Genomic DNA, 25,957 nt, shown 5'->3' with positions numbered 1-25,957 from the left:
TGCCAGGCTAAAATGGCATTCTTCCAGAAACCCCTTTGCTGGAGAGAAAGCATTCTTTTCTTCATGCCTTTCCACTGCACTGTTGGCTGTAATACAGATGTGATGTCTGGTGCTCAAGCAGCCATGTTGAGCCATGAGGTGAAAGCCAAATGCTGAGGATTATGGAGCAAGATGGAAGGCAGGGTCCCCAATGCCTGGGCTGCCTCGTTCAGGAGCTTTCACGGAAGAAAGAAAGAAACTTCTTTCTGTCTGAGCTACTCTGGTTTTGGGTTTTCTGTCCCTTGCAACTGAACCTAATCCTAATAGCCCCGTTTACTTTGGGAGAGAGAGGACATGGCTGCTGGGCTGGTCCTTTTCTCTCCTACCCTCCTCAGGCACTCAGCTTCACCTTGTGAACTCTTAGGAACTCTCCTCTGTTCACTCAGATCCTCATTTCCCCAAGGTGTCTTCTTGGTCCTGGCCCTCAGCCTTCAACCAGAGCGTGGAGCTGTAGCTTTCTTTGGACAGCAATTTTTGCTTTTGTAAAATAATAAAATATGAAACATTTACTGCTACTAAAGTAAACTATCCATGAACTCCTAGTACACATAAGACTGTTTTTGAGGGATGAAGGAGATAACAGACAGGACAGTGACAGCACACAGGCTTAGGGAGGGCACGCAGGCTTAGGGAGGGCATGCAGCTGCTGGTGGCTGGGTCCAAGCTCCACCCTCTCCTCCTCTGCTGACACCATGTCTGATGTGTTTCCAGTATTTTAAAGTGTCAGCTCAGGAACCCCAGAACCCCAACACCTGTCCATGTACTTGGGTGACAGCCTTGACCCGGCCACATTGTTACTGATGATCCTGGGGAAGTCCCTGCTTCTCCCCAGTCTCAGAAGAGCTGTGACTCACCCCTATGCTGCCTTCAGGCATCCATGCAAGTGACACCCATCCTGTCCAACCAGCCCCTGCCCCAAGCCCCCCTTTCTCACTCTGCTGTGTTGATCTCTGTAGCATCTGGCCTCATCTGGCTCACTCCACATGTACATCTCTCTGCATCTCCCTTCTCCACTCCCCATGGAAACTCCACCTGGAGTTACCTTGTTCACTACTCTGTCCTCAGAGCCTAGAACAGTGCCTCGTACCTATTAGGCACTCAACAAGCCTGTCAAATGAAGGAACATACAAATCTGTTATTGGAGCAATCAAGTATGGTGGCTCCAAGTCACAGCCTGCCTGGCTGGTCTTCATCACACACACTATGGTGTGGCTGGAAAATGCAAGACTCTGAGTGTGTCACTAACTGCAGATAAAATATTTCAACTTCTTGGCAAGCTCCACACTTAGCACGCCCTCTTCCTTGATTGGGAAATCCTGGAGGGTTGGGATCATGTTTAATTCACCTTCTAAGTCTATCTAGCCATTATCTCTCTCCATGTCTATACTTCTTCATCTACCCACCTGTCCATTCACCTGCCCGCCCACCCACCCATCTGCCCATACACCCACCCATCTGCCCATTTATCCATCCATCCATCCACCCATCCATCCATCCATCCATCTACCTGTCCATCCATCCATCCATCTACCTGTCCATCCATCCATCCATCCACCCGCCCATCCACCCACCCATCTACCTATCCGTCCGTCCATCCATCCATCCGTCTACCTGTCCACCTGTCCATCCATCCATCCATCCATCCATCCATCTACTTGTCCATCCATCCATCCATCTGTCCGTCCATCTGTCCGTCTACCTGTCCACCTGTCCATCCATCCATCCATCCACCCATCCATCCACCCGTCCACCTGTCCACCTGCCCATCCATCCATCCATCCATCCACCTGTCCATCCATCCATCCATCCATCCATCCACCCATCCATCCACCCGTCCACCTGTCCACCTGTCCATCCATCCATCCATCCATCCACCTGTCCATCCATCCATCCATCCATCCTCTTTCTTCCTCCCTTTTCTATTTTTCACCCTCACTTACTTCCAGGCTCTGTTGTTGTCACCTTGTTCTATTACCTCTGAGGAGCTTGGTGCCACAGAGGAGACAACATATCAGACCCCCATTGCTCACTCCTTCTGTGTGACCTTACGGAACTGTTGCACAGGTTAGAGATGTGAGGATTGAGCACGCCCCTGGCACATATTTGGCCTTTGGTCAATGGTAGGAGTTGTCATCTTTTTCCTCTCAGCATCCTGAAACTGGCTGATCACAGCATGGTGGACTAAAGATGGAAACAATGGAAAGAATGAACACAAAATCACAGAGAGATTAAGAGCTCAGCTGCAGTCAGTGTGTGCGTGCATACTCAGGCACTGTCCCGTTATTCTACTCAATTAAGCTGATGATACTTGTGATGTGGGGCAAGTGAGCCCCAAATTGGGGCTTACCCCAGGAAGGTTCTTGGCTTTGCTCAGGAAAGAATCCAAGAGTGAGCTGATGGGGGAAGCAAACATCTCTACGGAAGTGGCAGTGTTACAGTTCCGAGGCTGCTCCTGCAGAGCAGGGCTACTCCATGGTCAGCGTGCTGAGGGTAGCAGCTCAGGAGCAATTATGCAGTCATATTATACCCACTTAATTATATGCAAATTAAGGGACAAATTATGCAGAAATTTCTAGATAAAGGGCAGTAACTTCCAGGTCATGGGTCGTTGCCATGGAAAGGAGTGGTAATGTCTGGGTGTTGCCATGGCAATGGTAAAGTGACAAGGCACACTGGAGGGTGTGTCTTATGGAGAGGTGCTTTTGCCTCTTCCCTGTTTTAGCTAGTCCTCAATCTGGTCCAGTGTCGAGTCCTGCCTCCTGCCTCACTTCCAGTCCTCCTGTTACAGATGAAGAAACAAGGGAAACAAGGGCTCAGCAAGATTCACCCCCACCACCAGCTTCCCGGTACACAGTTATTTCTCCTGTAAATGTGGTAAATGACCAAGTCCACAGTCCCCCTGTGGGGAGATTCACGGCGCAGATTCCAGGTGTAACGTCAGGTCTTCCTTCATTGAGGGAGGTCTGGGTTTGCAAACTAACTCGGGTCTGGGACTGGGGGCGGGACTGCGTGCCTCTGTCCGGGGGACAGTCAGGGAGGGGGTCTCAAGTCAGACCCCTGTTTACCAAACCCAGGCCTTTCTGGTTGTAAAAGCCACAGGTCCTTGTAGGGTCCCATCCATTTTTGCCCTTGGGAACTTGTGATCCATTAGATCCACCAATCCCTGTTGGTCAGGCTGTTGGGACAGCGACCTGGTCCTGTGCCTGTTTTTTCTTTTTTAATTATTGTTATTTTTTTATTATACTTTAAGTTCTAGGGTACATGTGCAAAATATGCAGGTTTGTTACATAGGTATACATGTGCCATGTTGGTTTGCTGCACCCATCAACTCGTCATTTACATTAGGTATTTCTCCTAATGCTATCCCTCCCCCAGCCCTTCACCCCACGACAGGTCCTGGTGTGTGATGTTCCCCACCCTGTGTCAAAGTGTTCTCATTGTTCAATTCCCACCTATGAGTGAGAACATGCGATGTTTGGTTTTCTGTCCTTGTGATAGTTTGCTGAGAATGATGGCTTCCAGCTTCATCCATGTCCCTGCAAAGGACATGAACTCATCCTTTTTTATGGCTGCATAGTATTCCATGGTATATATGTGCCACATTTTCTTAATCCAGTCTAACATTGATGGACATTTGGGTTGGTTCCAAGTCTTTGCTATTGTGAATAGTGTCACAATAAACCTACGTGTGCGTGTGTCTTTATAGTAGCATGATTTATAATCCTTTGGGTATATACCCAGTAATGGGATTGCTGGGTCAAATGGTATTTCTAGTTCTAGATCTTTGAGGAATCACCACACTGTCTTCCACAATGGTTGAACTAATTTACACTCCCACCAACAGTGTAAAAGTGTTCCTATTTCTCCACATCCTCTCCAGTATCTGTTGTTTCCTGACTTTTTAATGATCACCTTTCTAACTGGCATGAGATGGTATCTCATTGTGATTTTGATTTGCATTTCTCTGATGACCAGTGATGATGAGCATTTTTTCATGTGTCTATTGGATGCATAAATGTCTTCTTTTGAGAAGTGTCTGTTCATATCCTTTACTTTTTAATGGAGTTGTTTGTTTTTTTTCTTGTAAATTTGCTTAAGTTCTTTGTAGATGCTGGATATTAGCCCTTTGTCAGATGGGTAGATTGCAAAAATTTTCTCCCATTCTGTATGTAGGTTGCCTGTTCACTCCTATGGTAGTTTCTTTTGCTGTGCAGAAGCTCTTTAGTTTAATTAGATCCCATTTGTCTATTTTGGCTTTTGTTGCCATTGCTTTTGGTGTTTTAGTCATGAAGTCCTTGCCCATGCTTATGTCCTGAATGGTATTGCCTAGGTTTTCTTCTAGGGTTTTTAATGGTTTTAGGTCTAACATTTAAGACTTTAATCCATCTTGAATTAATTTTTATATAAGATGTAAGGAAGGGATCCAGTTTCAGCTTTCTACATATGGCTAGCCAGTTTTCCCAGCACCATTTATTAAATAGGGGATCCTTCCCCCATTTCTTGTTTTTGTCAGGTTTGTCAAAGATCAGATGGTTGTAGATGTGTGGTGTTATTTCTGAGGCCTCTGTTCTGTTCCATTGGTCTATATCTCTGTTCTGGTACCAGTACCGTGCTGTTTTGATTACTGTAGCCTTGTAGTATAGTTTGAAGCCAGGCAGCATGATGCCTCGAGCTTTGTTCTTTTTGTTTAGGATTGTCTTGGCAATGTGGGCTCTTTTTTGGTTCCATATGAACTTTAAAGTAGTTTTTTCCAATACTGTGAAGAAAGTCATTGGTAGCTTGATGGGGATGACATTGAATCTATAAATTACCTTGGGCAGTATGGCCATTTTCACGATATTGATTCTTCCTATCCATGAGCATGGAATGTTCTTTCATTTGTTTGTGTCCTCTTTTATTTCATTGAGCACTGGTTTGTAGTTCTCCTTGAAGAGGTCCTTCCCATCTCTTGTAAGTTGGATTCCTAGGTATTTTATTCTTTTTGTAGCAATTGTGAATGGGAGTTCACTCATGATTTGGCTCTCTGTTTGTCTGTTATTGATATATAGGAATGCTTGTGATTTTTGCACATTGATTTTGTATCCTGAGACTTTGCTGAAGTTGCTTATCAGCTTAAGGAGATTTTGGGCTGAGACAATGGGGTTTTCTAAATATACAATTGTGTCATCTGCAAACAGGGAAAATTTGACTTCTTTTCCTAATTGAATACCCTTTATTTCTTTCTCTTGCCTGATTGCCCTGGCCAGAACTTCCAACACCATGTTGAATAGGAGTGGTGAGAGAGGGCATCCCTGTCCTGTGCCAGTTTTCAAAGGGAATGCTTCCAGTTTTTACCCATTCAGTATGATATTGGCTGTGGGTTTGTCATAAATAGCTCTTACTATTTATTATTTATATTCTTATTATTTATATTTCACTAATCCCTGTTGGTCAGGCTGTTGGGACAGTGACCTGGTCCTGTGCCTGTTTTTTGTTTTTTTTTTAATTTTTATTTTTTAGACAGAGTTCCATTCTTGTCACCCAGGCTGGAGTGCAATGGTGCGATCTTGGCTCACTGCAACCTCCGCCTCCTGGGTTCAAGCAATTCTCCTGTCTCGGCCTCCGAAAGTAGCTGGCGCCTGCCACCACGCCCAGCTAATTTTTTGTATTTTTAGTTGAGACAGGGTTTCGCCATGTTGGTCAGGCTAGTCTCGAACTCCTAACCTCAGGTGATCACCCTCCTCGGGCTCCCAAAGTGCTGGGATTAGAGGCATGAGCCACCACACCCTGCCCTGTGCCTGTGACAGTGATGCACCCACACCACCCCTGGCAGTCACTGCCGCCTCGGGCTTCTGCCATCTCAGGTCTTGGTTTCCACTCCAGAAATCTAGATGCAGGCCACTGGCCGGACACCTTCCCTGGACACTAAGACATTCTGAAGGGTGTTGGGCCCTCTGCAAGGTGGCTTGCCGTGTGGGTGTAGGGCCGGTACTTTGGGCCCTCAGGCATTGTGGTAAAGGGTCATCCATGCTCAGTCCACTCCTCTGGCTCTGTCATGCCTTGGCGTCTCTGTCATCTCCAGGTGGGGGGGCAACCTCTGCGTTGGCCTTCACCTCACCTGCCAGCCTACAAAGCAGCAGTAGAAACAATCAGGGCCCCCCCCACCCCGCCCCGTTGATGAAGTTGGCACCTTGGATGCAGGGCCCCCTGTTGGTGGAGCAGCATGGATACATTCAGCCCCATCCAAAGCTGCATTCTCTCCTCCTTGGCGTGTGTCCTCAGAACCCACTCACACATCTCCCCCAGATGTCTGATGATAGGAAATGACATTCTACACAGGTTTTGGTTGGAGACTGCTATTTAATCTCGCCCCTCAGGGCCTCCTGCCACCTGACTCCAGCTGAAGACTCTGAGGATGGGGGCCACATGAGGGTGATTACAGGGTTCCTGCTTCGGCAGGACCAGCCGCATCAGATAGTGAAGAGGGGCTGCTCAGCTGGCAAGGGGACTCGGCGGGGAGTGAGGGTTCAGGGCGTTCTAATCAGCCAGAATCCTCCCTAGAGCTAGTGAGGCCATGGCGTCACTCATGATGTAATTTACCATTCTGTAGGCTCGAGTTTTGAGTTTCATTTTTGGCTGCCTCAGTCTTACGACAGTGAGAATTAGGAAACATTTTTACTGCAGTCATAGAAGTCCTTCATTTTCTTTCTTCCCTTATTTTTTATTTTTATTTTTATTTTTGTTTTTAAGACAGGTTCTTGCTCTGTCACTCAGGCTGGAGTGCAGTGGTGTGATCAAAGCTCACTGTAGTCTCGATTTCCCGGACTCAAGACATTCTCCCGCCTCAGCCTCCCAAGTAGCTAGGACTACAGGTGCACACACCATGCCTGGCTGATATATATATATTTTTAAACTTTTTAGTAGAAACAAGTAAAAATGGGGTCTTTACTTAGTAGAGACGGGGGTCTCACTATGTTGCCCAGGCTGGTCTCAAACTCCTGAGCAAAAGTGATCCTCCTGCCTCGGCCTCCCAAAGTACTGGGATTACAGGCATGAGGTACTGCACCTGGCCCAGAAGTCCTCAGTTTTTGATCTGGGTCTTGAGCCAAGAATTTAGGAATTTAGGAGACAGGCTTCTGCATCTCTAACAGTACAGTGCTGTGAGAGCCCATTCAGTCTAATTCCTCATTCCTTTCATTCTTTTCTAAGGCAATGAATTCTCAATGAAGCTTTGTTTTCAACGGGCTCTTCCTTGCCTGTGACTCCAGGTGGCAAATCTGACATTCTGCTTCCCCTGCACGCCATGGGCTTCCAGATCTGAGCCCTTATGATGTGCTGAATTTTTACTGACTTCAGCCCCAAGCTGTCCAGATAACCAATTCCAGCTTCTCCGAGCTTCCTCCAATATCCACTGCCTGTAACCACTCCTGACACCAACTTCTATATAAGGCAAGGTTCTCAGTTGCAGGCAACAGAAACCAGCTCCGGTTAACTTATGAAGAAACAGATGTTCAAAGAATGGATATAGAAAAGGATATTCAAAGAATTCCAGGTGACTCATGCATTGCTGAGCAGGCTTGGAGACCTGGGTTTCTGGTATGCAAACAGGATCAATCCTCTCCGATGCAGCCTGAGGTCAGTGCTCTGAACACCTGTTTGACACTGCAGCCCCTGTGACTGGCACCTTCCAACTGAATACCCAGCACTGGGCGCTGTGGCTCCACGGCTCAGCCAGGGAGACGCTCTGCTTCTTTGCGGCACTAATTTTGTTGTTCAGTCTTGAGTTGGTGTGCCTGATTGGTGAGCCTCACAGACTTCAGCTGTGTCTGAGAAAGGGCGTAGTGGGGATTTTTAGTTTCTAGGTGGGCGGGCGGAGGGTGGTCCCTGGGTCCACAGCCTACAAGGTGCGGTTCAGACAGTGTGTGGTCAAAACAACGAAACGTAAGTGGAATGTCTTTCATTCTGTACCACGTTTCTTCCATTTCTTCCAGCTGAGCACAGGATGAGGCTGCCTGCCCAGATAGCTGTCCCTTCTGACTTAGGATCTCTTTGGCTATACATTTAAGGATGAAGAAGTGTGTAGCTGTTTTACCTATGACTGGATTCCCAGATCCTAGCTCAGTTGCAGACACACCATGGGCACTCAGTTCATGTTGTTAGGTGATGGAACATGTCTTGTGGGGACAGGACTAAGGGTGAGACACCTGCCCCAGGTGCAAAGGTTAAAGGGGCACCAAAAATTCTCAGTGATCAAAATAAGTCATCATTTCATGCAATATGTATATATTTTTTTGAGGCAGAGTCGCCTTCTGTCACCCAGGCTGGAGTGCAGTAGCGTGAGCTCAGCTCACTGCAACCTTCGCCTCCTGGGTTCAAATGATTCTTGTGCCTCAGCTGTCTGAGTAGCTGGGACCACAGGCACGTGCCACCACACCTGGCTAATTTTTGTATTTTTAGGACAGACGGAGTCTTGCCATGTTGGCCAGGCTGGTCTCAAACTCCTGACCTCAAGTGATCTGCCTGCTTCAGCCCCCTGAAGTGCTGGAATTACAGGCGTGAGCCACCACGCCCAGCCTCATGCAGTATTTTAAGAAATCAAAATTAATGCAAACAAGTTCACCATGAGCTAGGCCAGGCGTGGTGGCTCACGCCTGTAATCCCAGCACTTTGGGAGGCCGAGGTGGGCAGATACTTGAGGTCAGGAGTTTGAGACCAGTCTGGCCAACATGGTGAAACTCCATCTCTACTAAAAACACAAAAATTAGCCAGATGTGTTGGTGGGCGCCTGTAATCCCAGCTACCTGAGAGGCTGAGACAGGAGAATTGCTTGAACCTGGGAGATGGAGGTTGCAGTGAGCTGAGATTGCACCACTGCACTCCAGCCTGGGTGAGCGAGACTCTAACTCAAAAAAAAAAAGAAAGAAAGAAAATTTACCATGAGCCAAAATTTCAAAATTTCACTTCAAGACAGGAGCTAAAATGAGCACTTACACAATGCCTCGCTCGCCTCACTCTAATCTTGGCTTTGTCAGATCCTGTCTTGTTTTAAAATGTTGTGCTCTGGGTGGGGGCCTGGCTTGCCTCACCCCAGCCCAGGCCCTGCTGACCCAGCTCCATGTTCACTGTCCTTTCTTCTTCCTTCTGTGGTCTTGGTTTTGGGTCCTCACTCTCTTTTGACCCAACCATTGAGAAACTCCTCTGGGGTTCCCTCTCCTCACCCCGGACTATCCCACTATGGGCCACGTCACTCTCTGCGGCCCCCTTAGGCTTCTTGACGCACAGTAGTCAAGCCACTCCCTTGCATAACCTTCCATGGCTTCTGACCCCGGGCGAGGCTCACACTCACCAACAAGGCATGCAAAACCCTCTGTGGTCAGCCTGGGGAGGCTTCTTCCTCCCAAGCCTCCCCGCCTGTCACCTGCCGTCCTCCTCCATATCCAGGCCATGCCTTTCTCCACATCTATACTTCACTATCTTCAAAGTCAACCTCAAATTCACTAGAAAACCGCCCCTGGAGGAATGTAAAATGGTGCAGCCACTGTGGAAAACAGCAGGGTGGTTCCCCAAAAACATTCACACAGAATTACGATATGACCCAGCAATCCCACTTCTGGGTAGATACCCCAAAGAACTTAAAACAGGGTCTCGAAGAAATATTTGCACACCCGGGTTCACAGCGGCATAATTCACAATAGCCAAAAGGTGGAAGCACGGCCGGGCACGGTGGTTCACGCCTGTGATCCCAGCACTTTGGGAGGTTGAGGCAGGCGGATCACCTGAGGTCAGGAGTTCGAGACCAGCCTGGCCAACAGGGTGAAACCCTGTCTCCACTAAAAATACAAAAATTATCCGGGCGTGGTGGCGGGCACCTGTAATTCCGGCTACTCAAGAGGCTGATGCAGGAGAACCACTTGAACTTGGGAGGTGGAGGTTGCAGTGAGCCAAGATCGCGCCACTGCACTCCAACCTGGGTGACAAAGCGAGACTCTGTCTCAAAAAAAAAAAAAAAAAAAAAAAAAAAAAAAAAAAAGTGGAAGCAACCCATGTGTCCACCGAAAGATGAATGGAGAAACACAATGTGGCATATAAATGGATACATATGTGTTAGTCCATTTCTGTATTGCTAGAAAGAAATACCAGAGGCTGGGTAATTTATAAAGATGAGGTTTCATTGGCTCACAGTTCTTCAGGCTGTACCAGCATGGCGCCAGCGTCTGCTCCTGGTGAGGCCTTACAGACGTTACAATCACGGCAGAAAGCAAAGGCGGAGCAGGCACGTCGCATGGTGAGAGCAGGAGCACGAGAGAGTTGGGGGCGGGGTTGCCACAGACTTTTTTTAATTTTTTTTTTCTTTTGAGACAGAGGCTTGCTCTGTCGCCCAGTCTTGCTCTGTTGCCCAGGCTGGACTGCAGTGGCGCGATCTTGGTTCACTGCAAGCTCTGCCTCCTGGGTTCACACCATTCTCCTGCCTCAGCCTCCCTAGTAGCTGGGACTACAGGCGCCCGCCACCACGCCCGGCTACTTTCTTGTATTTTTAGTAGAGACGGGGTTTCACCGTGTTAGCCAGGATGGTCTCGATCTCCTGACCTCGTGATCCGCCCACCTCGGCCTCCCAAAGTGCTGAGAGTACAGTCGTGAGCCACCGTGCCTGGCGGGTGCCACAGACTTTTAAACAACCAAATCTTGTGCGAACTCGCTCATCACCAAGGGGATGGTGCTAAACCATTCATGAGGGATCCGCCCCATGACCCAAACACCTCCCGCCAGACCCCGCCTCCAACACTGGGGATTACATTTCTTTCTTTCTTTTTTTCTTTTTTTTTTTTTGAGATGGAATCTCACTCTTTTTGCCCAGGCTGGAGTGCAATGGCACGATCTCAGCTCACAGCAACCTCCACATTCTGGGTTCGAGCAATTCTCCTTGCCTCAGCCTCCTAAGTAGCTGGGATTACAGGTGCCTACTACCATGCCCCGCTAATTTTTGTATTTTTAGTAGAGATGGTGTTTCACCACGTTGGCCAGGCTGGTCTTGAACTCCGGACCTCAAGTGATCCACCTGCCTCGGCCTCCCAAAGTGCTGGGATTAAAGGCATGAGCCACCACACCCAGCCTACATTTCCACATGATTTTGGAGGGGACAAACATCTAAACTATATCAACATACAATGGAATATTATTTAACCTTCAAAAGGAAGGAAATCCTGGATATGCTGCAACATGGAAGAACCTTAAGGACATTCTGCTAAGTGAAAGAAGCCATTCACAAAAGGGCCAATGCTGTATGATTCCATCATATGATATAATTAGAGTAGTCAAAATTATAGAGACAAAAAGTAGAATGGTGGTTGCCAGAGGCTGGGAGGGGGAAATGCGGAGTTAGCGTTTAATGGATACAAAGAGTTTCAGTTTTACAAAATGAAAATAGTTCTGGAGACAATGGGGGTGATGGTCATACAACGTTATGAATGTACTTAATACCAGGAACTGCACACTTAAAATGGTTACAATGGTACCTTTTTTTTTTTTGAGATGGAATCTCACTCTTGTCACCCAGGCTGGAGTGCAGTGGCCCAACCTCGGCTCACTGCAACCTCCGTCTCCCGGGTTCAAGCAATTTTTCTGCCTCTTCCTCCTGAGTAGCTGGGACTACAGGCACACGCCACCACACCCAGCTAATTTTTGTGTTTTTCATAGAGACAGGGTTTCACCATATTGGCCAGGCTGGTCTCGAACTCCTAATCTTGTGATCTGCCTGCTTCAGCCTCCCAAAGTGCTGGGATTACAGGCATGAGCCACTGCATCTGGCTTACAATGGTAAATTTTATGTTATGTGTATTTTAACACAGTAAGTGCAGCCGCGGTGGCTCATGCCTGTAATCCCTGCATTTTGGGAGGCCGAGGCAGGCAGATTACTTGAGTTCAGGAGTTCAAGACCAGCCAGGGCAACATGGCGAAACTCCGTCTCTACTAAAAATACAAAAATTAGCCGGGCGTGGTGGCGGGTGCCTATAGTCCCAGCTACTCGGGAGGCTGAGGCAGGAGAACTGCTTGAATCTGGGAGGTGGAGGTTGCAGTGAGCCGAGATCATGTCACTGCACTCCAGCCTGGGCAATAGAGTGAGACGTTGTCTCAAACAAACAAACAAACAAAAATACAATAAAAAATTGGAGAAAGACATAAGAAAAAAAAACCCTGCTCCTGCAGCTCTTCTGGCCAGAAGTGAGGTTTTTCTTCTCCGAATGCATTCAAACATTCTACCCAAGATTTCCTTGAATTAGGAAGGCACTGGGTGCCAAAGTCTGTCTTTGAGGTCAGGATCTGTGCCTGCACCTCCTAAGGCCTGCCTTGGTGCCTGGGGCCTGCAGACACTGGACGGATGAAGGAACAAATAAATGGCAGGGGCTCAGCCCATAGCTCTGGCCAAAGCTCTCCAGTGCACAGCAGCCACATGGAGCTCTGCATGGTGCAGTCACCTGTCAGCACCTGGGCACTCAAGTACCCTGACCTGTACACTCAGAGCCAAGAGACGGCAGGTGCAGGTGAGGCGGATGTAACTGACACCCGGCAGCAGCCCCGTGCATTTGAGGCCTCTGGTGACCTGCAGGCAGCAGGGTGGTGAGGAACCCAGGTTTGGGTCTAGGTGCCAGCTCTGCCGTTTGCTAGCTTTGTCTCCTTGTCTGCTAAATTGGCAGAGAATCGCCTCAGCTTTATGAGATTGTGTGAGGATCAAATGGGACTATGCATGGGAACTGCTTCCTGTGGCAATTTTTGGGAGGGCAGACCCTGCCCAGCAGCCATCCCTCTTTATTTTTCTTGCCAAACAGCGCCCTGGTCTGCTTATGGAACCAGCTGAAATGCTGTGATCGCAGTGCCGGAGGCTGGTCTCATCAGTCCTGGGCATCTGATTCTCCTGGACCGATGGTGGGTCTGAGTGTGGCCATATAACGGCATTCTGACTAATGAGACATGAGAGGAAGTCTGTGGGGTGTGCAGGGAGGGTGACAGTGGGGACTCATCCTCATCAGAAGACAGAGACTTCCAGGGAGACAGCCCTTTCCTTGTTTCCCTTCTCCCTGCCTTGAATGCAGATGTGACAGTTGGTGGGTCAGCAGCCATTCTGTAGTAATGAGATGATAAGGATGACGAAGAGATTACAGGAACTCCAGCCCTGCCATCATCAAGGCAAGTGTTACTGCCTCTTGATTTCTTGTTATGGAAGAAAGATTAATGCCTATTTTTCTTCCCTAAACCACTATAAATTGGATTTTTCTTTGACCTGCCACCAAACACATTCCTACAGAATTCACTGCCACACAGCCGAGTAAATGTTTGCTTTTATCTGGCTTTTTACAACTCTCTGAGCTTCCCACCATCTAGAAGATGAAAGTAGGGTGGGTGAGGTGGCTCACGCCTGTAATCCCAGCACTTTGGGAGGCTGAGGCGGGTGGATTATTTGAGGCCAGGAGTTCAAGACCAGCCTAGCCAACATGGTGAAACCCCATCTCTACTAAAAATACAAAAATTAGCCAGGCATGGTGGCACACGCTTGTAATCCCAGCTACTCAGGAGGCTGAGGCAGGAGAATCGCTTGAACCCGGGAGGCAGAGGTTGCAGTGAGCCAAGATTGCACCGCTGCACTCCAGCCTGGGCAACAGAGGGAGACTCTTGTCTCAAAAAAAAAAAAGAAAGAAAGAAAATGAAAGCAGAGACATCTGTCCCCATAGACTGTTGTGAGGATTAAAGGAGCCAGGGGCTGTGAAATTACTCTGTAGACTGTGAAGGCCTCAGCTGAGGAGGACTAATGTGGCCTTTCTCCCGGAGGCCAGGGCTCCCTTGAATGAGGAAGAAATAAACTTCAGCCAGAGAGAACAAAACAAGAGGCACGTTTCACAGCAGAGTCCTGGGCCCAGCTGTTGGGCAGGCCTCACTGCTCCCTCACCTGTTTCTGGGGCAGGAGACGTAGTTGGAGGGCAGCATGATGGTTGGTTAAGTGCTCGAACTCTGGAGCCCAGCTGTCTCTCCTCCTTAAGCGAGGCCACAGACTGTGTATCCCCTCCTCGGACCCACACAGCTGCCCACGTGCCCTCGTCCCCTCATCAGAGCACTCGTCTCCACCCTAGGTTGTCATTGCCTGTTTGCCTTGTGCTCCCTGAGACAGGGACTGAGGGTGTCCTCTTCACCCTCACACCTGGCACAGTGAACTTGACCTTGAGGCTGGCCAGACTGTGGCAGAGAAGTGAGCGTGTGGGAGAAGGCAGGAGGCAGGACAGGCAGGACCATGTCCTGGGAGAAGGGCGGGGCAGGCTGGGGAGATGAGGGTGCAGGGGTGAAGGGTCAGATAGTGGCGCCTTTGAGTGCGTGAGAGAGGAGGGGCTGGGTGCCCTGGGTTCTGGCAGGATGGCAAGACCACCTCTCCTCTCCTGAAGAATCAGGCAGTGACTTGGAAGCTGGTTCGAGCGATTGGAGGAGTGACAGCAGGACCATGAGCCTGTGGGATGGTACCTGCTAGGTACCAAGTCCTGTGTTCGTTCTGGGGATGTGGCTGTGCCCCGGACAAGGATCCTGTCCATGGAAACTCACAGCCTAGAGGCGGAAGAGGGCAACGGAGTGGATGGAGAAATACACCCCTCACACTGAGGTTCAAAGGTGGTAGGTGCCGAAGGGCACTCACTGCAGACCTACTGTGCGCCAGCACTAGTGAGCCAGGATCTCTGTTCTCTGGGAGCTCAGCTGCAGGAAACAACACTGTGTGTGCATGTTTGCCCCCCCTTCTCTGTGGGTCTGTGGTGAGTGACCGCTGTGTGTTCATGTGTGTACAGCTGTCTGTGGGTGTGGCTGGGAGCTTTTGCACCTGTGAGTATGTCTGTGTTTTGCTGGCAGTATTGTGTGTGTGTGTGTGTGTGTGTGTAGGAAGGGAGCAGGCATCTGCAGCAGAAGCTGAGGTCTCAGGTCTTGGGGGGCTTCTCCCACACACCTGCCCCTTGGCCATGGGGTGGAGTGGGGTGCCCTGAACGCCCTGATACTTTGTGGGAAGAAGGCTGAGCACAGTGGGAATGTTTGGTTTCCTGGGTGAAGGCAGAGCTGGCCGTCTTCCCATGACAGATGTAGGAATGTTTCTGCTATTCAAGGCGGAAGTAGGGGTGTGGGGGCCGCCTGAGGCCTGCCCCAGCCCTGCTCCAGGCCACCTGTCTATGGCCTGGGAAGCAGCTGGGCACTGCTAGGGAGAAGCTTCCAGACCCAGGGCTGACCCTACTCTCCAAGCCCCATCTCCCCAGGAGTCTCAGGTCAGGCCCAATTCACCTCCCTCCCAGCCCCCCAGGAGAGGAGGGGAGAATGGAGTCCAGGGTTCAGCCCAGAGGAGGACTCCCATGAGGAGGGGGCTTCTCCCATGAGGAGGGGGCTTTGAGGAAATGGGGACATTGGGCATCTTTCCCTGGCAGCTGAGGCAGTGCAGCAACAGGGGAACAGGGGGCAGCATCCTTAGAGGTCCCCCTATCAGTCAGCCCACCTGCAGACAGCCTCAGGGTACCCTCATTTTCTTTTCTGAGTCCTGGTATAACAGAGCTTCAGAAGAGTCAGCAATGGCAAATTCCTCAAATGGGGAAACTGAGGCAGGGGTGGGGTGCCAACTTGCCCAGGTCGCCCCACCCCCAGCAGTCCTGACCCCAGACCCCCAGCTCTCCCAGTACACCTGCCACTCACTCCATGGAGGTTACGGCCTGGGTGGGGTACAGTTAACATGACCACCAAAATCAGCAGTGACCTGGCGTCCATCCTCTGGAAGCCAACTGTCCAGAACCCCCAGCCCCTCCCTGGTTTTCAAATCCTGCCTTGCCCCTTCCAGGCTTCCGTCTGTGAAGCCAAGTGACTCTTCCCACTCTGTCGACACAACCTTCTCAGGGGCTGAATGTAAAGAACCTAGTGAAGGTTGAGCCTAGTGGCTCATGCCTTCAGTCCCAGCACTTTGGGAGGCCAAGGCTGGTGGATTGCTTGAGGCCAGGAGTCTGAGACGAGCCTGGGCAACATGGAGAAACCCCATCTCTACAACCAAAAAAAAAAAAAAACGACAGCGTGGTGGTACATTCCTGTAATCTAGTTACTTGGGAGGCTGAGGCAGGAGGATCACTTGAGCCCAGGTGATTGAGGCTGAAAAAAAAAAAAAGCATAGGTTGGGCGCGGTGGCTCATGCCTGTAATCCCAACACTTTGGGAGACTGAGGCGGGCAGATCACCTGAGGTCAGGAGTTCGAGACCAGCCTGACCAACATGGAGAAACCCCATCTCTACTAAAAATACAAAATTAGCTAGGTGTGGTGGCACATGCCTGTAATCCCAGCTATTCGGGAGGCTGAGGCAGGAGAATTGCTTGAACCCGGGGGGCGGAGGTTGCGGTGAGCCAAGATCGCACCACTGCATCCCAGCCTGGGCAACAAGAGCGAAACTCCGCCTGAAAAAAAAAGAAATGCCTGGGTATTTGAAGACTTCGTATCTAGGCCAGGGAAGTGTTCGGGCCAGGTGGTTATTGGTGGTTGCTGGCTGCAGTCTGAACAACCCACATCCCCCACGAAGCCACTGGGAGGCTGTGGGTGGTGAGTGGGGGGTGTCCCAGGGGTGTGGTGTCATGGTATTATGTTTGTGAGGGCGTCACTTTCCCCCACTGCATCTTAGTGGCTTCCTCCCCTCCAGCTGGAACCTGGGTCCAGCAGGCAGGGGAAGAGCCCACAGGGAGGGGAGCTTGTGAGAGGAGGAGGGCCTTGGTGACTTGGTGCTGACGTGCCTTGTTTTCCGGGCTGGCACAGGCAGGACACCCTGGATCCCTGGCCCTGACCCTGATTGTCCCTCAGGCCCCAGCTGGACCCAAAGTCACTTTCTTAGGTTTGGCTTTGATACATCTCTTCTCCCTCTCCCTTTTACCGTCTCTCCCCTACCCTGAAGATCAGAGAGGAGGGAGGTGCCTGTGAGTCACCCTCTGACTCACGGGAGGGCACAGCCAGGGTCTGGGTCGGGAGTGTGTGCACTTGGCCAGCGTGCATGTGCATGTGTGTGTGCACCGTCAGCATGTGTGCACAGACAAGTGTTCATGTGTGTATGCTTGTGTGCATCTGTGCATGTTTTGTTGGGGGGCTGAGCTGGGGGAGGGGGAGAAGACATGCCTTGGTTTTCTCACCTTTAAAATGCATGAGCTCTGGCCGGGCGCAGTGGCTCACGCCTGTAATCCCAACACTTTGGGAGGCTGAGGTGGGTGGATGACCTGAGGTCAGGAGTTCCAGACCAGCCTGGCCAACATGGTGAAACCCCATCTCTACTAAAAATAGAAAAAAATTAGCAGGGTGTGGTGGCAGGTGCCTGTAATCCCAGCTACTCGGGAGGCTGAGGCAGGATAATCACTTGAACCCAGGAGGCAGCCGTGTCAGTGAGCCGAGATCATACCACTGAACTCCAGCCTGGGCGACAGTCTCAAACAATATAAATGAAAAAATAAATAAAAATAAAAATAAATAAAATGCATGAGCTCATGAAAGCTGCCCCAACCCGAGGGGGCCACTAAGTCACAGCCAGGACAGGGTGCTTACCTGGAGCAGGTGCATAAGGCTCGGTTATATTGAAAGCGTGAAGAAATATCAAATAGGGGTAGCAAAGCTGTGCTGCATTCTAAATATTTTACATTGATCAAACTAACACTTCTGACACAACTACCATGCAACGGCCATTTGTAGACCCGTGTTTGGGTCTACAAAATCTTGAAAGTTGAAGTAGATCTTTCCTGAATACGAGGCCCAAACTCACAGACCTCCTGGCCTCCGGAGGTTAACAGGACCCTCGGAGTGCAACCAGGAGGCCACAGAGGCTGTGAATGAAGGGAAGGCGGGGCGGGGCACTGGCTGCTCGAGCTAGGCTAGGAGCACCGTGGCAAGGACCTCTGTGTCTGTTGCGTTCGTCGCTCTTCCCTCGCCATCTAGAACAGTGCCTGATGCACAGTAGGCTCCCAACACAGATGGATGGATCAATGATGACTGACTGCATGTCCCAGATATGGAAGATCTCAACTGGGCCATGGCTGCGGGGATGGCGGGAGGGCGCTGGACAGGGAAGCCTGGTTATCATGCCCTCCTGGAGCTGCTGAATGCCCCCTTTCCTCCGACTTTGACCAAGTGAAGATGGGTGGAGAGCTGACACCTGGGTTCTAATCCGGTGATAGGACAGGTCACTTCCCTTCCCTAAGAATCAGTCCCCTCCCTTGTCTGTAAAACAGGGATGCACTATGTTCCACCTTTGTGGTTTCTGGGCAGCATCAGATCATTCTCTGAGGTCTTCTCTAGCTCCAGGATCCAGAGAAAAGGCTTGGGATGGCTGGGCGCGGTGGCTCATGCCTGTAATCCCAGCACTTTGGGAGGCCGAGGCGGGTGGATCACTTGAGGTCAGGAGTTTGAGACCAACCTGACCAACATGGTGAAACCCTGCCTCTACTAAAAATACAAAAATTAGCTGGGCATGGTGGCAGTTGCCTGTAATCCCAGCTACTCAGGAGGCTGAGGCAGGAGAATCACTTGAACCCAGGAGGCAGAGTTTGTAGTGAGTTGAGATTGTGCCATTGCACTCCAGCCTGGGTGACAGAGCGAGACTCCGTCTCAAAAAAAAAAAAAAGAAAGAAAGAAAAAAGGAAAAGGAAAGAAAAAAAAGGCTTGGGAGAAAGGACTTCTGGAGTAATAGGGGACTTGGAGACAAAAGGAACAGAGGAACAGTTTGTGCCACGAAGACGAAGCATTTCCCAGACGCAGGGGTTTTACAGTAAGAACCCACGGGGAGCATCTGTGCAGTCCCACGTGGATCAACACACGTGGCCCATCCTGACAGTTTTCAAGCCAACCCCACAATTTGGTCTCGTGTATTCAATCAGCTATACCTCCCCTCCACCAAGCTAGGCGCCGGTCAGCCCTGATTTTTTATCTGAACACAAGAATGTCCAAGAGTGATGTTCAAATGCTGTAGCAACATTTATATCCAGGGTTCCTGGCTTTTCCCTGTGTTTCCCAGCCAGGTGGCCCTGGACAGACCCAAATGTTCAGCCACCACAACTGCTTCTTAGAGAACCCATGTGGGTTCCTGGTGACTTAGGTACCCACCCTGGTCCTCTCAGACCCTCTGTGTCCTCCTCCACCCTGGAAGTCGGCCAGGGCTTGATGTCAGGCTCACCAGTTTATATTTTCTGTTATCAACAACAGTTCCTCCTTCTCAACCTTTCTTTCTTTCTCTACTTCCTTCCTTCCTTCCTTCCTTCTCTCTCTCCCGTGCTTGCCCTTCCTTCCTTCCTTCCTTCCTTCCTTCCTTCTCTCTTTCTCTTGCCCGCTCTCTCTCTCTCTCTTTCTCACTTTCTTTCCTTGAGACCGAGTCTCATTCTGTTGCCCAGGCTGGAATGCAATGGTGCAATCTCGGCTCACTGCAAGCTCCGCCTCCCAGGTTCAAGTGATTCTCCTGCCTCAGCCTTCCTAGTCGCTGGGATTACAGGCGCCTGCTACCACACCTGGCTAATTTTTGTATTTTTAGTAGAGACGGGGTTTCACCATGTTGGCCAGGCTGGTCTCGAACTCCTGACTACAGGTGATCTGCCCGCCTCGGCCTCCCAAAGTGCTGGGATTACTAGGTGTGAGCCACTGCGCCCAGCCCCTTTTCAACATTTCAAACATTTGCCTGCCTTTAGCGTCTGGCTCCAGTTCCCATTCTCTGAGTTTCCTCCAAGATGATGGCAGTGGTTCCTGGCTCCCTGGCTGCGTCTGGATGCTCTCGGCAGCAGCTCGGTCTGTGGAAGCTGGGCATCCTCTGTAGCTTTCAGGGAGTGGAGGCTAAAGGGAGGGGAAGAAGAAGGTGATTCTGACTGAACATTGTTTATTTTGATTGCAGATATTTATTAAAATGGAAAGGCATTGTTTAATCTTCTGTGCCAGTGAGAATCCTTCAAGCTGCCTACAGCAAAGACTGCTGGGAAGCTGAGGCCGGGGAACGTCTGAGCCTAGGAGTTCAAGGCTTCAGCGAGCTGTGATTAGGCCACTGCACTCCACACTGGGTGACAGAGGGAGACCCTGTCTCAAAAAAAGAGAGACTCTTAGCCACATTTCCACATTTCAATTTTTTTTTGAGACAGAGTCTCACTCTGTCACCCAGGCTGGAGTGCAGTAGCGTGACCTCGGCTCACTGCAACCTCTGCCTCCCGGTTTCAAGCAGTCCTCCTGCCTCAGCCTCCCAAGTAGCTGGGAGTAGAGGCTAATCTTTGTATTTTTAGTAGAGACACGGTTTTACCATGTTGGCCATGGGTAGTCTCCAACTCCTGGCCTCAAGCAATTTGCCCGCCTCACCTCTCAAAGTGCTGGAATTATAGGTGTGAGCCACCGTGCCCAGGCTTTTAGATTTCAATTTATTTATTTATTTATTATTATTATTATTTTTTGAGATGGAGTCTCACTCTTGTTGTCCAGGCTGGAGTGCAATGGCGTGATCTTGGCTCATTGCAACCTCCATCTCCCAGGTTCAGGTGATTCTCCTGCCTCAGCCTCCCAAGTAGCTGGGATTACAGGTGCCCACCGCCACACTCGGCTAAGTTTTGTATTTTTTAGTAGAGACGGAGTTTCGTCATGTTGGCCAGGCTGGTCTCAAACTCCTGACCTTAGGTGATCCACCCGCCTTGGCCTCTCAAATTGCTGGAATTACAGGCGTGAGCCACCGCACCTGGCCAGATTTCAGTTTAAATTGTACTGTGGATATAGAATATCAGATCTTTTCTTGTCTTCGAGAAACTTTTTTAAATTAAATTTTTATTTTGAGATAATTGTGGATTCACACGCAGTTGTAAGAAATAACACAGAGTGATCTTGTGTATCCTTTACCCAGTTTCCTGCAATGGTAAATAACATCTTGCAAACCTATAATAAGATGTCACAACCAGATTAACATCGACTCGGAACATTTCCGTCACCACGAGGATCCCTCCAGGCATCCTTTTATGGCCACGCCCACTTCCCTCCAAGCCCGGCTCCTCCTCAGCACCTGGCAACCCACGGCTCCGTTCTCCATTTCTGTAATTGTGTCATTTCAAGAATGTTATATAGGCCAGGCGCGGTGGCTCAAGCCTGTAATCCCAGCACTTTGGGAGGCCGAGGCGGGTGGATCATCTGGGGTCAGGAGTTCCAGACCAGCATGGCCAACATGGTGAAACCCCGTTTCTACTAAAAATACAAATATTAGCCGGATGTGATGGTGGGTGCCTGTAATCCCAGCTACTCAGGAAGCTGAGGCAGGAGAATCGCTTGAACCCGGGAGGCGGAGGTTGCAGTGAGCCGAGATCGCGCCACTGCACTCCAGCCTGGGCGACAGAGACAGAATTTGTCTGTAAATAAATACATAGAATGTTATGTAAATGGAAGCATACAGCGTGTAAACTTTTGGGATTGGCTTTTCTCACTCAGCGCAGTTCTCTGGAGGGTCATCTGGGAGTCGTGTGTATCAACAGTTCATTCTTTTTTATTGCTGAGTAGTTTTCCATCGCCTGAATGTTCTACAGTTTGTTTAACTCTTCATTTGTTGAAGGACATCTGGGTTGCTTCCAGTTTTGAGCTATTATGACTAAAGCTGCTATAAACATTCCCATACAGGTTTTTTGTGTGAACATAAGTTTTCATTTCCCTGGGATAAATGCCCAGGAGTGCAACTGCTGGGTTGTATGCATGGTTCTTGCACGTTTAATTTTTAAAGAAATTGGCAAACTGTGGCCGGGCATGGTGGCTCATGCCTGTAATCCCAGCGCTTTGGGAGGCCGAGGCGGGCGGATCACGAGGTCAGGAGATCGAGACCATCCTGGGTAACATGGTGAAACCTCGCCTCTACTAAAAATACAAAAAATTAGCCGGGCGTGGTGGCGGGCGCCTGTGGTTCCAGCTACTCCGGAGGCTGAGGCAGGAGAATGGCGTGAGCCTGGGAGGCGGAGCTTGCAGTGAGCCAAGATCGTGCCACTGCACTCCAGCCTGGGTGACAGAGCGAGACTCTGTCTCAAAAAAAAAGGAAATTGGCAAACTGTTTTCCAGAGTGGCTGTACCATTTAATACTCCCACTAGCAATGTGTAAGTGATCCAGTGTGCCAACATTGGGTGGTGTCACGGTTTTTTATTTCAGCCATTCTGATAGGTGTGTAATGCTATCTCATTGTGGTTTTCATTTGCATTTCACTAATGGTTAATGATGTTGAACATATTTTCATGTGCTTATCTGTCATTTGTATACCCTCTTTGATGAAATGTATCTTCGTGTCTTTTGCCCATTTTCTAATTGGATTTTTTTCTTTTTTTTTACTGTTGAGGTTTGAGAGTTCTTTATATGTTCTCGGCTCTTTGTCAGGAAGCGGTTTGCAAATATTGTCTCCCAGTCTGTAGTTTGTCTTTTCATCCTCTTAGCAGAGTCTTTCACGGAGTGAAAGTTTTAAATTTTAATGAAGTCCATTGTATCAGTCTTTCCTTTTATGGATCATAATTTTGGTTTCAAGTGTGAGAACTGTATGCGTAGCCCTAGATTTCAAATATTTTCTCCTGAAAGTTTTATATTTTTACATTTTACTTTAAGTTCATGATCCATTTGAGTTTGTTTTGTGTAAAGTGTGAGACATCGTTTGAGGTTCCTTTTTTTTTTTCTTTTTGCCTATGGTTGTCCAATTGCTCCAACAATCTTGGTTAAAACATCTGTCTTTCATCCACTGAATTTGATTTATACTATTATAAAAACAAAAAATCAGCCAGGCATATCTTTGTGGAGTCTTTTCTGAGTCTTCTGTTCTGTTGCCCTGATCTATGTGTCTCTCCCTCTGCCAATACCACAGTCATGATTATTGTAAATATATTACATAATAAGTCTTATATATCTCATATATAATAAATCAGGAAGACTGATCTCTCTCACTTTGTTCTTCTTTTTAAAATTTGTTCCAATGATTCCAGTTCCTTTGTTTTTCCATAGAAGTCTTGAAATATGCTTGTCTATATCTACAAAAAATCTTGCTGGAATTTTTATAGGAAGCACATTAAATCTGTATGTCAATTTGGGAGGAATTAAAATCTTTACTATGTTTTGGAAAATTATTAATGTGATGTGTCTCTCCATTTATTTATTTTTTATTTCTTTCATCAGTATTGTGTAGTTTTCAGCACACAAACCTTGTCTACATTTTTTATAAGATTTATACCTAAGCAGTTCTTTTTTTTTTTTTTGAGACAGAGTCTTGCTCTGTTGCCCAGGCTGGAGTGCAGTGGTGCGATCTCGGCTCACTGCAAGCTCCGCCTCCTGGTTCACGCCATTCTTCTGCCTCAGCCTCCTGAGTAGCTGGGACTACAGGCGCCCACCACCATGCCTGGCTAATTTTTTGTAATTTTAGTAGGAGACAGGGTTTCACCATGTTAGCCAGGGTGGTCATGATCTCCTGACCTCGTGATCTGCCTGCCTCGGCCTCCCAAAGTGCTTGGATTACAGGTGTGAGCCACTGCGCCCAGCCAATTCCTTGGGATTTTCTATGTGGACAATCATATCATCTATAAATAGGGACAGTTTCTCCCTTTTTGATCTGTATGTCTCTCATTTATTTTTCTTGCTTTATTGCACAGGCTAGAACTTCTAGCAGTATGTTGAATAAGAGTGTGAAAAGCACTAAGTCTTTCATCATTGAGTTTAATGTTAGCTGTAGGTTTCTTATAGATACTCTTCATCAAGTTAGGGAGGTTCACTTTCTATTCCTATTTTTTTCCCAAGAGTTTTTATCATGAGTGAATGTTTGATTTTGTGTAGAATTGGTATTAATTCTTCATTAAATGTTTGGCAGTGTTCTGAGCCTGGAGACTTTTTTTTTTTTTTTTTTTTTTTTGAGATGGGGTCTCACTCTGTCTCCCAGGCTGGAGTGCAGTGGCGTGATCTTGGCTAACTGCAACCTCCACCTCCTAGGTTCAAGCGATTCTCCTGCCTCAGCCTCCTGAGCAGCTAGGATTACAGACGCCTGCCAACACACCTGGTTAATGTTTTGTATTTTCAGTAGAGATGGGGTTTCACCATGTTGGCCAGGCTGGTCTTGAACTCCTGACCTCAGGTGATCCACCCACCTTGGCCTTCCAAAGCGCTGGGATTACATATGTGAGCCACCACGCCCAGCCACCTGAAGACTTCTTTTGGGGGAGTTTTAAAATTGCAAAGTAGCTGGACATGGTGGCATAGGCCTATAGTCCCCACTACTTGAGAAGCTGAAGTGAGAGGATGGCTTGAGGCCAAGAGTTCAAGAGTGCAGTGTGCCATGATAGCACTTGTGAATAGCCACTGTACTCCAGCTGGGGCAACATAATGAGGACCCTGTCTTTAAAAAATAATGTAATATAAAATAAAATATTACAAAGTCATTTTTCTTAATAGTATCGGGCTATTTAAATTATCTGTTTCATATTGGGTGAGTTGTAATTGTATTTTTCTAAAAAGTGATACATTTCATCTAAGTTGTCAAATTTATGTATATAGTGTTGTTCATCGTATTTTCCTGTTATCCTTTTGTTAAGGGTCTATAGGGGTATTCCATGTTTCATTCCTAATATCGGTAATCTGTGTCTTCTTTCCCTTTTTCTTTGTCAGTGTTGCTAGAGGCTTGTCAATCTTACTAATCTTTTCAAAGAACAAACCTTTTGTTTCACTTATTTTCTCTATTGTTTTTCTGCTTTCAATTTCTGTTCTTATCTCTATTAGTTCCTTGTTTTGAGTTTATTTTGTTCTTCTTCAAGGACTTTTTTTTTTTTTTTTGAGACGAGTCTCCCTCTGTTGCCCAGGCTGGGGTGCAATGGCACGGCACAATCTCAGCTTACTGCAACCTCCGGCTCCTGGGTTCAAGCAATTTTCCTGCCCTGGCCTCCCGAGTAGCTGGGATTGCAGGTGCCTGCCACCAAGCCCCGCTAGTTTTTGTATTTTTAGTAGAGATGGGGTTTCACCATGTTGGTCAGGCTGATCTCGAACTCCTGACCTTGTGATGTGCCTGCCTCAGCTTCTCAAAGTGTTGGGATTACAGGCGTGAGCCACCGTGCCCAGCCTTATTCTAGGATTTTAAGATGGAATACTTTTCCTCTTTTATAATATATGCATTTAGTGCTCTATTTTCCTATCAGCGCTGCTTTAGTTGTGTTCTAAAATTTTTGCTATGTTGTATTTTTATTTTCATTCAGTTCCATGTATTTCTGGATTTCCTTTGAAAATTCCTCTTTGATCTGTGGATTATTTAGAAATGTTTTGTTTAATTTCCAGGTGTTAGGAGATTTTTCTGTTACCTTTTCGTTGCTGATTCCTTAATTCCATTGTGGCTTAAGATCATAGTCTGTGTGATGTCAATTATTTTAAATTTACTGAGTTTTGTTTTATGGTCCAAGTCTATCTTGACATTCCAAAGACACTTGAAAAGAATGTATATTCTGCTACTGTTGGGTGGAGCATTCTATAAATGTTGATCAGCTCCTATTAGTTGATGTGCTGTTCTATATTCTTGCTGATTTTATGTCTCGTTTTTCAACAATAAAGGGAAGATCAAAACATAAAGAAAAACTAAGAGAATCTGTCACCAGCAAAGCAACCCCAAGGAAACTAAAGGGAGGGCCAGGCGCGGTGGCTCACGTCTGTAATCCCAGCACTTTGGGAGGCCAAGGTGGGTGGATCACGAGGTCAAGAGATCGAGACCATCCTGGCCAACATGGTGAAACCCCATCTCTACTAAAAATAAAAAAAATTATTTTTATTAATTTTTAAATTAATTACAGGGTGTGATGGCATGCGCTTATAGTCCCAGCTACTCGGGAGGCTGAGGCAGGCGACTCGCTTGAACCGGGAGGCAGAGGTTGAAGTGAGCTGAGATCACGCCACTGCACTCCAGCCTGGGTCACAGAGCCAGA

At 48.3% G+C, this 25,957-nt stretch overlaps 1 long non-coding RNA gene across 1 annotated transcript; it reads left to right on the top strand.

Annotated features, from left to right (window-relative positions):
* The first annotated feature begins 2,708 nt into the window (after positions 1-2,708).
* Positions 2,709-13,292, top strand: LOC129023587 (uncharacterized). The gene is made up of 3 exons (XR_008496852.1): positions 2,709-2,885; positions 7,228-7,653; positions 13,107-13,292. It is a non-coding gene; the product is annotated as an uncharacterized LOC129023587 (long non-coding RNA).
* Positions 13,293-25,957: the final 12,665 nt, after the last annotated feature.

Source organism: Pongo pygmaeus, chromosome 23 (genome assembly GCF_028885625.2).
Source record: "Pongo pygmaeus isolate AG05252 chromosome 23, NHGRI_mPonPyg2-v2.0_pri, whole genome shotgun sequence".
In the NCBI taxonomy this organism is placed as follows: Eukaryota; Metazoa; Chordata; class Mammalia; order Primates; family Hominidae; genus Pongo; species Pongo pygmaeus.
The sequence above is the reverse complement of the archived record's forward strand: the minus strand, read 5'-3'. Positions and strand labels throughout refer to the sequence as shown.